We start from the raw sequence: 12,946 nt of genomic DNA, 5'->3' as shown, positions 1-12,946 counted from the left end.
GCTGTGGATGTACCGTCTTAAAGAACTGTAACGCTCAACATGAGGGTCTGCAGTTTCATTCTTGAAGTCAGTGAGACGAACCCACCAATTCTGGACACAGTAGGAATGGATGTAGCTGTAGTTGCTACCACCATGATTTTTTTTTTTTTTTTTTTTGAGTTTTACCTGTTCAGTTACTTAGGTAATAGGTTCATGTCTAGGTAATAATTTTTTTTTCTTTTCTGAGAGGAGGTCTCACATTGTTGCCCAGGTTTCAGTGCAGTGGTATGATCACAGTTCACTGCAACCTCGAACTCCTGGGTATGAGGGATTCTCATACCCCAGCCTTCCAAATGGCCAGGACTACCAGCAGATGCCACCACACCTGGCAAATTAAACTTTTTTTTTTTTTTTTTTTTTTTTTTAGAGACGGGGTGTCTATGTTGCCAAGGCTGGTCTCGAACTCCTGGCCTTGAGGGATCTTCTTGCCGAGGCCTCCCAAAATTCCAGGATTACAGGCACAAGCCACTGCTCATGGTCAACAATTCTTTATATTATTTCTGTTTAACTGATGTGATTTCTGTCTCTTGATCAAACCTTGATGGATCCTTAAGAAAGTTCAAGACTCATTTGAATCCCTGGGCTGCTCAAGCAGCTGCCCATTTTTAATGTTCCATTTTCTCCTTTGCTCTCTGCCTGGCTGCCTTCCTTGTGATTATGGCCGTCTAGCTCTTATTCTTCACCATCTGCAGCTCAAGTTAATCAGGAAGTAATATCTCCTTCCCCCATATTCCAGGATTGCAACTTTTAAAGAGCAGCTGCTTCCAGTGTGGAGCTGTAGGTACTGATGCCCTCAAAGATAACAGATCTGTAGTTAATTCAGCAGCTTCCGAATCTTCGGGCAAATGGAATTGGTTCTAATTTAGAGCAACACTGCAAGATGAAACCTCACCCAGCATCCAGGCTTCCAAACATGCTGAAGATGTATTTCCATGCCCGATCTTCAAAATTATGCAGGAGTGGTTTTTTTTTTAAGACATGTTTCTTTTTAATGAAAATGCAATCGTTATTGATTGCCAACCTTGTTATTGAAAGTTTATATTTTTCTAGGTGCTGTCACAAATGGTTTATTTGAGCCTCCAAACCATCTTAGAAGGGCAGTACCACTGTTATTTCCACTGAGCTGGAGAGCCAGGCTCAAAGAATGTGAGGTTTGCTCAATGTTAAACAGCCACTTGTAGTTAGTAGCGCAAGCAGGATGGGAGCCTGAGTGTTCTGAAGATGTGAAGACTTTTAAGGAAAATGCCTGCAGCTTTGGTGAGATTGTGGAAAGGGGGCAGAGTCGGGGCGGGGGCTGGGAGGAGGCAGGTAGAAATTGGTACAACCTTTCTGAAAAGTATTTGGAAATACGTGTACCGACATTCTCTTCCAGATAATAAAACTACAATGATAAAACCGTTTCTATTAACAGCTAGATCAATGCAACAGAAGAAATCATCTGGAAATACATATGTAGTATGTTCTTACATATTCAAACAGTCTTCAATTTTTTTAAAAAATTTTTTTATTGAGACAGGGTCTCACTCTGTCACCCAGGCTGGAAGCGCAGTGGCTCACTGCAACCTCCACCTCCCCAGTGATCCTCCCACCTCAGCCTCCTAAGTAGCTGGGACCACAGGCACATGCTACCACGCCCGACTAGTTTTTGTGTGTGTGTGTGTGTGTGTGTGTGTGTGTGTATTTTTAGTAGAGACAGGGTTTCACCAGGTTACTCAAGCTGGTGTCAAACTCCTGGACTCAAGCAATCCGCCTGCCTCGGCCTCCAAAGTGCTGGGATTACAGGTGGGAGCCACCACGCCTTGCCCAGGTCCCTAATTTTTGCTAGTTCAACTTACGATTTTTCCACTTTGCGATGGTGTGAAAACATAACGCATTCAGTAGAAATTGTACTTTGAGTGCCCACACAACTATTCTGCCTTCACTTTCAGTACCATCACCAATGAATTACATGAGCTAGCCAACACTTCATAAAATAGGCTTTGTGTTAGATGATTTTGCCGAACTGTAGGCTAACGTAAGTGCTCTGAGCATGCTTCAGGTAGGCTCTGATGTTCCGTAGGTTACGTATATGGTATTAAATACACTTACGGGCCGGGCAAGGTGGCTCACACCTGCAATCCCAGCACTTTAGGAGGCCGAGGAGGGTGGATCACTTGAGGTCAGGAGTTCAAGGCCAGCCTGGCCAACATGGTGAAGCCTTGTCTCTACTAAAAATACAAAAATTAGCCTGGTGTGGTGGTATGTGCCTGTAGTCCCAGCTACTCGGGAGGCTGAGACAGGAGAGTCACTTGAACCCAGGAGGTGGAGGTTGCAGTAAGCCGAGATCGCACCCTTGCAATCCAGCCTGGGTAAAAGAGCGAGACTCCATCTCTAAATAAATACACTTATGACTTAACGATATTTTCAACTTACAATGGGTTTTTCAGGACATAACCTATCGTAAGTCAAGGAGCATCTGTACTAAATTGTATATATATGAAGCAGTGGGTTCTTTAATTATTAATGTTAGAACCACTGGAAACAGTAATTAAGTTTGAGGCTTACCTTGACTTATATTGGTGTTACATTTTGATAAACGCTGTCTCCAAAAAAAGAAAGGTCATGATTAATCAGACTTCAGCAAGCTGAGAGATCATAAAGTACAAGATCAATATACTGTAAACAAATAATTGTTTTCTGAGACAGGATCTCACCCTGTCACCCAGGCTGGAGTGCAGCAGTGTGATCACAGCTCACTGCAGCTTCAACCTCCCTGGGCTCAAGTGATCCTCCTACCTCAGCCTCTTGAGTAGCTGGGACCACAGGTGCCTGCCACTATGCCCAGGCTAATTTTTTTTTGGTAGAGATTTGGGGGTTGCCATGTTGCCCAGGCTGGTCTTGAACCCCTGGGCTCAAGGGATTCTCCCTCCTGGACCTCTTAAAGTGCTAGGATTACATGGGTTTTTTGTTTGTTTTGAGACAAAGTCTCAAAACACTGTCACCCAGGCTAGAGTACAGTGGTGCAATCATGGCTCACTGCAGCCTTGACCTCCTGGGCTCAAGCGATGCTCTCACCTCAGCCTCCTGAGTAGCTGGGAGCAAAGTTGCGTGCCATCACACCCAGCCAATTTTTTATATTTTTTGTAGAGACAAGATTTCAGTGTTTACCCAGGCTGATCTCGAACTCCTGGACCCAAGCAGTCCTCTTGCCTCGGCCTCCCAAATTGTTGGGATTACAGGCATGCGCTACCACGCCTGGCCAAATAAAATTTTTAAAACATCTTTATATCAAAGAAAAATTTCAAAAGGGAAATTATGAAGAGAAAATTTTCAACAAATGTAATCACAGGGTTACTATCCACCGTGTGTAAGATGTTCTTATAAACAAATGATGCTAATAGCTCAGTGGAAGAATGCACAGAGAACTTGGGCAGATCTCAAATGAAACACATGTGAAAAATCAAGATGTCATGTTTGGAGCGGTGTTTTTTTGTTTGTTTGTTTGTTTGTTTTTTGCCTATCAATCAGGAAAGGCATTTATAATTAAATACAGTAACAACCTTTTTGAAATGCATTTTGTCATTTTCCAATAAGAGCTTTTTTAAATGTTCATGCCCCTTGCCTAGTAACTGCTTCTGGGAATCTATGCTGAGGAAATAATCATAAATGCAACAGCATATTTTACATATAAAGATATTCATTGTATGGTTAATTATGTAAGAGAAAATTGGAATGAAACTTTGACTACAACAATAAAGAAATAATTAGATAAATAACAACATACAATGCAATATTATGTAGTCATTAAAAAAATTTAAATAGTATTTTAAAGCACAAGATAATGTTTGCAATATGTTAAGTGAAATAGATAGGAGATCCAAATTGGCTGATTCTAATGGTATACTAATCTTACCCAAAAAATTGGAGAGAAACACTGTATACTAAAATATTGAATAGTGACTCTGAACTCCAAAAATCTAAGACAGTTCTCAGTTAATTTAGAAAGTTTATTTTGCCAAGGTTGGGCCAGGCGTGGTGGCTCATGCCTGTAATCCCAGCACTTTGGGAGGCTGAGGCAGGCAGATCACAAGGTCAGGAGATCGAGACCACCCTGGCTAACACGGTGAAACCCCGTCTCTACTAAAAATACAAAATAATTAGCTGGGCATGGTGGCAGGCGCCTGTAGTCCCAGCTACTCAGGAGGCTGAGACAGGAGAATGGCGCGAACCCGGGAGGCAGAGCTTGCAGTGAGCTGAGATTGCGCCACTGTACTCCGGCCTGGGCGACAGGGTGAGACTCCATCTCAAAAAAAAAAAGTCTATTTTGCCAAGGTTGAAGACACATGCCCATGACACAGCCTCAGGAGGTCCTGACAACATGTGCCCAAGGTGGTGAGAGCACACTTTGGTTTTATACATTTTAGGGAGTCATGAGATATCAACCAACATATGTAAGGTGAACAGTGATTGGTCTGGAAAGGCGGGACAACTTGAAGCGGGGAAGGGGCTTCCAGGTCATAGGTAGATAAGAGACAAATGGCTGCATTCCTTTGAGTTTCTGATTAGCCTCTCCGAAGGATGCAATCAGATATGCATCTATCTGTGAGCAGAAGGGTGACTTTGAATAGAATGGGAAGCAGGTTTGCCCTGAGCTGTTCCCAGCTTGACTTTTCCCTTTAGCTTAGTGATTTGGGGGACCCATTAGTGATTTGGGGGACCCAAGATATTTTCCTTGCACATGACTATCTCTGGATCCTGGGATTGTACGTGATTTGAATTTTTTAATTTATCTTTTTGTTTTCAAATGTTCTACAAAGGCCAAGTCCAATTTTTATGAGAAAATTTTAAATATCAAAAATCGACATGACTCATCTCCCAACCAATGTTGGATGCGGGGCTGATAAGAAGTTTCACTCCTCCAGCAAACTATTGGATCGTGTTGCAACTCTCTTCTTGGGGGAATGGCTGACTTGCCAGGAATGGGAGACAAATGAGGGTGTTACCAGGGAGGCAGGTTAATTTAAGCCTCTTCAGGAAAAGGTACCATCTGTGATGCAAATCCCATAGGAGATCTAGAGGGTGGCAGAACATGAATTAAAATATCCAGCACACCCAGATGCATATTAATGAGTCTGAGATAGAGATTGATCGATAACGCTGTGATTTCTCTCCTCATCAGAAGCAGCTCCGTTTCCTCTCTCCCTTTCACTCTGCTACATCTATTGTGCACTTACTACCTACCAGAACCAGATGTTGTTATAGGAGCTGGGAATACATCCATGAACAGACTAATCCCTGCCCCCATGGAACTGATATTCTCCTTGGGACTTAGGCATTAAACCAGTAATTGCATAATTATTTTATTAATTACAATTGTGATAGATGCTTTGTAAAAGTACTACAGGGAGCCATGGAATCATTTACAGTGAATATCAGTTGGGATTGTGTTTGGCTGCAACAGACACCTAACAAGATACAAGAATATTTCTTTACCATATGAAGGCAGTATAGATGGAGGAACCCAGGGCTGCTATGGCAGCTCTGGTGTCACAGGGAATACAGGCTGCTCATCTTTTGGATTCACCATCCCAACATGTGGCTTCCATCTTCAAGGCTACCTCCTGGTCCAGAATGGCTGCCAGAGCTCCAGCCGTCATGTTCACATTGCAGGCTAGAAGAAAGAACAGCAAAAGGTTGGGCTGGGCGCAGTGGCTCACGCCTGTAATCCCAGCACTCTGGGAGCCTGAGATGGGCAGATCACAAGGTCAGGAGTTCGAGACCAGCCTGGCCAACAGGGTGAAACCCTGTCTCTACTAAAAATACAAAAATTAGCCAGACATGGTGGCACATGCCTATAATCGTAGCTACTCAAGAGACTGAGACAGGAAAATTGCTTGAACCCAGGAGGCAGAGGTTGCAGTGAGCCTAGATTGTGCCACTGCACTCCAGCCTGGGCGACAGAGTGAGACTCCATCTCAAAAAAAAAGCAAAAGGATACCTCTGCCAGCCAAGTCAGCCTCCCTCTGCTCATATCTCACTGGGCAAAAGTAAAATTTTCCTTGTAAACTGATTATAAACCAGCTCATGTTTCCTGAGCATCTGCAATGTGTCTGGCACTTTACAAAACAACTTTGCAAGGCGGTATCATCAATTCTATTTAACTTTGGGAGGCTGAGGTTGGAGGGTCACTTGAGCCCAGGAGTTTGAGACTATCCTGGGCAACAAAAGCGAGACCTTGCTTGTAAATTATAAAAATAATTTTAAAAATCCATTTAACAGATGAGAAAAGTAAGGCTTCACAGGTTTAAAGAACTTGCCCAAAAATCACACAGCCAGTCAGTGGTAGAGCTGACTTCCTGGAGCCCATACTCTTTCCATTGTACTTTTCTGCCTTCCCATCAGCAACTAAAAACGAAGCAAGAAAGCTCCTCAGATTTGTCATAGACTATATTTAAAGAAAGGCCACTTTTTTCTTATTTAAAATGCATTAAACAATGCAACCAATTAAAAGAACTGAGATGGATTTGTATAAAAGCAGGGACTTGGTCTGTTTTGTTCACTGCTATATTCCCAATGCCTAGAACCATGTCTGGCAAACATACTGGCATGGGAAGAACATTTCCATAACCCCTGAATGTTCTGTGCCCCTTTCCAATTAATCCCTACCCTCAGAAGCAACCACTATTCTGATGCTTATTACATTAGTTTTGCCTCTTCTTGACTTTCATATAAATGAAATCATACATCTATGCGTTTTGACTTTTGCTCAACAATTGCTTTTGAGATTTATCCGTTGTTATGTGTATCAGCATTTCATGATTTTTTTTATTGCTGTGTAGTATTATATTGTTTGAATATACCATGGTTTTCTTATCCATTCCTGTTATGGACATTTGGGATATTTACAGTTGGAGAATAGTGTGAGTAAATATTTTGTGTTGTTGATTTGTTTTTGTTTTTTTGAGACGGAGTCTCACTCTGTTGCTCAGGCTTGAATGCAGTGACACAGTCTCAGCTCACTGCAACCTCTGCCTCTCGGGTTCAAGCCATTCTCCCACCTCAGCCTCCCAAGTCACTGGGATTACAGGCACCCATCACCACACCCGGCTAATTTTTGTATTTTTAGTAGAGACAGGGTTTCATTATGTTGCCCAGGCTGGTCTCAAACCCCTGACCCCAACTGATCCACCCACCTTGGCCTCCCCAATTGCTGGGATTACAGGCATGAGCCACCGCACCCGGCCAAGATGTTAAGAGCATTCTTGTACCAGCCTCTTTTTTGGTAGACATTTGCCTACATTTCTCTTGAGTCTACATCTAGGAGTGGAATTTCTGGGTCATAGGGTAGGTGTACATTTAGCTTGATAAACTGGCAGTTTCCAAAAATCAGTTGCATCCTTTTACATTCCACTAGTAATGTATGCATGTGAGATGGAGATCTTTTGCCACTTGTATTATTTTCATAGCACAAACCCAAAACAAACCTAATAAGGATTTGTTAGCATATTTACTGTTAAATCTACTCAAATAAGAATAAGAAAATCTGGAATAAGAAAATCTGAAATGAAATCGCTGGTCTGGAAATTCTCCTAAAAGACAAGAGGTGTGCTACTCAGGATCTGTGGCATTGTCTGAGAGGTTCTACTGAAGTTTTCCAGGGCAGCGAAATGCTTAGCACTCTGGGCATAGGTTTCAACGGACTGAGCCACAGGGATCAATTTCTCTTTTTCTCGGCCTGTAACTCAAACCTCACATGAGAAGGAGAGGGAGGGAGTGTTAGAAATGCGAAACTGTCAAGTTCATTCATAATAAGCATTGATTACCCACCGTGTGGTCATCACCTCGCTAGACACGATGGTAAAGAGGAAGGATGTGGAAGATTCTCTTCTTATGCTCAAATTATCGAGTTGCCCACAATCTAGATGATAGATACAAGATGGCAACTCTTCCTCTGTTCACCATGGAAAGGCTGGTGTTTGTTCTTCTAGATTCTGCCTTTTGCCCTGTCTGTGTTCTATTCTACATGGGCTCCCTGGGTCATTTCATCTGAGCCCGTGGTTTCAACTACCGTGCCTCCCTCCCAAATCACTACTCATTGAGCTCACTCCTAGGCTCCAGATGCATGTTTTCCAACTGCTTCCATCCTCAGCTCCTCTCTACTGCTCATAATTTACATACAATTCCTCAGTAAACTGTGTTAACATTGCCTCTGAGATATAGCCGGAAGCCTACCATTTCTCATTGCTTCCTCCATCACGACCCTGTCCAAGCTACAGTCATCTCTGGTCTGCACTATGGTGATACTTCTTCCAAACCAATATCACTACCGTAGTGCTGTTGCCTGCCCTTGATTCATTCCCCTTTCTTTTGGTAATAGAGACTTGAATCTCCTTTGGTGAATGTAACCATCAGCATCCCAGCAGATGATTAATCTAAAGGGTGTTTAGTAAAGGTTACATACAGATGTGTGGGCAAGGTTGAGGGAAAAAGCAGGGCTGATGGTGTGATACACTGTGGCAGGCAACAGAGGGGAGCCATTATCACCTCCAGGGTGGATAATTCTGGAGGTGGAGAAAGCAGAATTTACTAGAACTAGGAGAGAGTAGCTGTGTGAAGAAGGCCAGTTGACAGAAGCTTCAATAAATGCATGTAGCCAACCTGCAGCAACAAAGAAGGGCAGGGGTCAGAGGAATAATACCCTTACCTTCCTCCTCCTCCAACCCCTCGGGTCTCATTTCCAATGTCTTCTATTTGGTGAATTCAACTGTAAGTCAGAGGACAAGGGACCTGTGGAAGCAGTCCATGCAGGTTGGCCTCTTGAGGTTCAGATCAGGAAGGAAAAGGGTGGAGAGTAGGTCTGGAAGGGCCAACAGAAATGATCTAGCACAGGAAGCCACCTCTCCCCAAATCTGAGTCTACACGATTTGAGAGGAGCTGTCAGAATGTTCCATGCCCCTTCTCAGGAGGGTGGTTTAGTGATGCACAGGTAACACAAGTTAGACCAATGAGATGTAGTCCTGGGACTTTTGTTGACAGCATCGGGGAAAAGAAACTCCCTTTCTGCTGGAAAGGGTGTGATCTGAAGTTGTAAGCTGCCATGCTACCATCTCATGGGGAAAAGGAAGCCTAAGAACACAAAATCAACAGGAAATAGAGTCAAGAAATGGAGGCCGGGCGCGGTGGCTCACGCCTGTAATCCCAGCATTTTGGGAGGCCGAGGTGGGCAGATCACGAGGTCAGGAGATTGAGACCATCCTGGCTAACAAGATGAAACCCCGTCTCTACTAAAAATACAAAAAATTAGCCGGGCGTGGTGGCAGGCGCCTGTAGTCCCAGCTACTCAGGAGGCTGAAGCAGGAGAATAGCATGAACCTGGGAGGCGGAGCTTGCAGTGAGCCGAGATCGCGCCACTGCACTCCAGCCTGGGCAACAGAGCGAGACTCCGTCTCAAAAAAAAAAAAAAAAAAAAGAAATGGAGAGAAAAGACTTAATCCTAATGTCGTAGTTTAAGCCCCTGAATCCAGCCATGCCTGAAGCCCCAAACTTTTCTATTATGTGAGTCAATGCATTCCATTTGCTGCTTAACCCAGTCTGATTGATGTATTCCATGAAAAAAAGAGAATCTTGAATAATACTTGAAAATGCGAACCCCGTTCCCTGACCCATCATGTAGGATTGCTCACTTCTTCCTCTGCTTTGTCAGCACTTTGCAAATGTCTCAAATAGTGCGCAAATACAACTGGATCACAATCACTGTCTCTCCCATCTGTGAGCTCCTCAGGTGGCAGATCTCTATGGGCCTTACCCTTGCAAGCCCAACACCCACACAGGGCCTAATACCTCAGGGAAACTAAGTTAAGCTAACTTGGTTGTTTGACTTAGGATCTCTCAGGGCCATTTTTTTGTGTGAACGTGCATCAGACATCTCCAGGCAGGGCTATGGAATGCAGCTGTTTCCAATCTCATTTGATGTGAAAACTCAGTTTTTTGGCCAGGTGCAATGGCTCACGCCTATAATCCCAGCACTCTGGGAGGCCAAGGCAGGAGGATTGCTTGAGTTCAGGAGTTCGAGACAAGCCTGGGCAACATTGTGAAACCCTGTCTCTACAAAAAGTAGAAAAATTAGCCAGGCATGGTGGCATGTGCCTGTAGTCCCAGCTACTCAGGAGGCGGAGATGGGAGGATCGCTTGAGCCTGGATGGTTGAGGCTATGATTGTGCCACTGCACTCCAGCCTAGGCGACAGAGCAGACGCCATCTCAAAACAAACAAAAAAAAATCAAAAAAAAAAAAAACCCTCAATTTTTGCAAAAGTTGCTGTGTTAGAGGAATTTAGAGAAAAAAAAAAATTACTACAGTCCTTAGGGTGACCTTGACAAAAGAAGCAGCTTGCAATCAATATTAGTTAAACGAATGAAAGTGAAGAACTTAGTTAAGACAAGATGGGGAGCAGGAGCAGCACGGTTGGAGGCAGCAGGAACCACAGAAGCAGCAAGCAGGAAGCAGGAGGGGTGATCTGCTGGGCATACCTCGGCGACTATGCTGGGCTCAACTGCTGGAGAGCCCTTGGGGTCATAATCCAGCCCTGATTTCTTAGTTTACATCTAACAGGGATTAGATGTGCTGTACACATTTTAGTCCATCTTCCTGCCCCATGATGCAGGCACTGAGTGCCTTTGATGTTAAGTTTCACTGTGCCTCACTTTGCCTCTGAAAGGCCTTGAGTGGATAATCAGAGCTGATTTTCTTCTAACTGCATATTCCTTTTTTTTGAAACGGAGTCTTGCTATGCTGTCCAGGCTGGTCTCAGACTCCTGGCCTCAACCGATCCTCCCACCTCTGCCTCCTGAGTTGGCTGGGACTACGGCTGCCCACCACCGCGCCACTGCGCGTCCTTGTAGGTGGGAGATGAGCCCAGTTATTTTCCCTGCTCTGTGACCCTGCTTCCTTCTCTGCCGGCTAAGGGAAGAGACACCAGCTGCCTTCCAAGTTGGGCTCAGGAGCTTTGTCATCATAGTTGTTATTGGTGGTAATAATACTTGCCAATGTAAGCCTCGGTCCTACCACTGAAACTCTCTGAACAGCTTAGACCCCGGCTCTTCCCTTTGTGTAATAGTTGTAATCATGTCCCATGGTCTCCTAGGGCGTCGGAGACAAGCAAGCAGGACTGCGTGGAAGGGTTTTTACACGAAAAAGAAAGCATTAAACATGTGGATTGTATGACAACGGTAGATAGGGCATAGGGTGAAGAGGAGTAAGAGGAGGGAGAGCGGGAGGAGGGAGAAGAGCACGAGTGGGGAGGAGAGGAGGGGAGGGGATGGGAGGGGAGGGGAAGGAGTGGGTAAGGGGAAGAGGGTTGTACCCGCCAGGGCGGGACCCAGCCTGTGCCGTCCCACACCTGGTGCTAGCTCCAGCTCAGCTACCTGCGGCCGCCTCTCTTCGGGCAATGAGGCGCCGGGAAGCCCCCAGCGTCTGATAATATCCGGGCCGCCGGTTGCCGGGAGGTGAACCGAGGTAAACTCGCCGCGCGCGGGGCGCAGTGTACATAGTAACCAGCCCTGAGTAAACGTTCGTCATATTCCTATGAGCTGCTCCGGGGACTGTCCTACGGGGCTAGCAGGAAAAGGAGATCGGCTCTCTCCGCTCCCGGTGGAAAACGAGAAGGTCGCCAGAGGTCCTGTTTTCGGGGGGATCTAAAGCTCCCGCCCCAGCGCTACAGCCCAAGCCCCCCACAGGCTGGGGACCAGGGACCCGGAGGAACGGGAGGAGGGCGCGCGCGGCGAGACACCCCCACCCCGGCCCCCGCGCGCCCCCGCCCCGGTCCCCGCCCGGGTCCCCGCCTCGTCCTGGGCTCTGGCGCCTGCGCCGCCGTGCGCGCGCCCTGCCAGAACAGGAGGGGACGAGGCGGGCGCGCGCAGGGGCCCGGGAGCGCGCGCGGCGCCGGCAGCCTTGCTCAGCCGGGACACCGCCCTAGTCCCAGCCGAGGCGGCCGCTCTCGCCGGCGTCGAGGGCGTGGTGGCGAGGCTGCTGCTGCCGGCGGCTCCCGGCTCTGCCTTCGGCCCCGCCCGCCGCCCACCAGGCTCCCGGAGGCCCCGCAGCTCGCGCCGCCCGACTCCCCGCAGCCCCGCCGGGCAGCCCGGGCCCATCAGCTGCCCTTCCGGCTCCCGTCCTGCGGCGGCGGGGCGTGCAGGTGAGGCCCCACGGCGCCCGGCCTCTCCAGCAGGTTTGCACCCAGCGCGGGGCGGGGGGAGGGGTGGAGCGCGGGGCGGGGCGGGGGGGGGCGTGAAAAGTTAAAAAAAAAAAAAAAAAAAAAAGAAGCCGCCACGAGAAGTCCGGGAGGGGTGGGCACCCCGAGACGCGGGACCGGGAGATGCTGCCGCGCGCGACCTCGCCCCCCGCCGCACCCTTCTCGCGCGCGGGGTCTAGTCTGGCAGCCTCGAGGGTGGTGTCCCGGAAAACAAAACAAAAATGTTTTGTCTTCTCTACCAACGATTTTCTCCCACCAACTGTTTGACTTTTTGAAAAGCCGACAGGCCCAGCCTGCCTCTGAAGGCAGGAGCGGTGCAGGGGCGCGTGGAAGGTGGAAGCCCCTTGTCTTTCTCCTTTGCCCCGCTTCCCCCACGGTGCGTGGATCACCATCGCATTAGTGACTCCCTAACTTCTTGAAACTTGTCTGTCTGCTTCTGTCCGCCGCCTAGACAGGTAGGGCAGGAGTGATCTGTTCCAGGTTGATTCGTCTAGCTTCCGTGCAAAATCTGATCCTCTCCTTTAGAGATTAGGATTCTAGTGTAGGAAGCAATCCAGATCCGTGTTTCAGATACAAACAAGGATTATTTAAAGTGATGTTTTCCTGTAGTGCTGAAAGCCAAAAATATTCGCTTCTACTTGTTGGAAGCCACCGAGTACACCACATTTATTTGAACTTTTCA

At 46.8% G+C, this 12,946-nt stretch overlaps 1 protein-coding gene and 1 long non-coding RNA gene across 4 annotated transcripts in view; one reads left to right on the top strand and one right to left on the bottom strand.

Annotated features, from left to right (window-relative positions):
* Window positions 1-5,346: 5,346 nt before the first annotated feature.
* LOC103888825 (uncharacterized) lies at window positions 5,347-9,196 on the bottom strand. Its single transcript, XR_653193.3, has 2 exons — window positions 8,723-9,196; window positions 5,347-5,689 (listed from the first exon to the last, which is right to left on the bottom strand). It is a non-coding gene; the product is annotated as an uncharacterized LOC103888825 (long non-coding RNA).
* A 2,184-nt stretch (window positions 9,197-11,380) lies between these two features.
* RCAN3 (RCAN family member 3) overlaps window positions 11,381-12,946 on the top strand; it is a 31,767-nt gene continuing 30,201 nt past the window's right edge. The window contains exon 1 of one of the 3 annotated variants that reach the window (XM_054540093.2): window positions 11,381-11,531. The gene's annotated coding sequence lies outside the window, so the exon portion shown is untranslated. Of the gene's footprint in view, window positions 11,532-11,903; window positions 12,241-12,946 lie in introns of those variants that run through there. The other 2 variants (XM_002811275.5, XM_002811276.5) reach the window with 2 other exon arrangements.

This window comes from Pongo abelii, chromosome 1 (genome assembly GCF_028885655.2).
Source record: "Pongo abelii isolate AG06213 chromosome 1, NHGRI_mPonAbe1-v2.0_pri, whole genome shotgun sequence".
NCBI lineage: Eukaryota > Metazoa > Chordata > Mammalia > Primates > Hominidae > Pongo > Pongo abelii.
The sequence above is the reverse complement of the archived record's forward strand: the minus strand, read 5'-3'. Positions and strand labels throughout refer to the sequence as shown.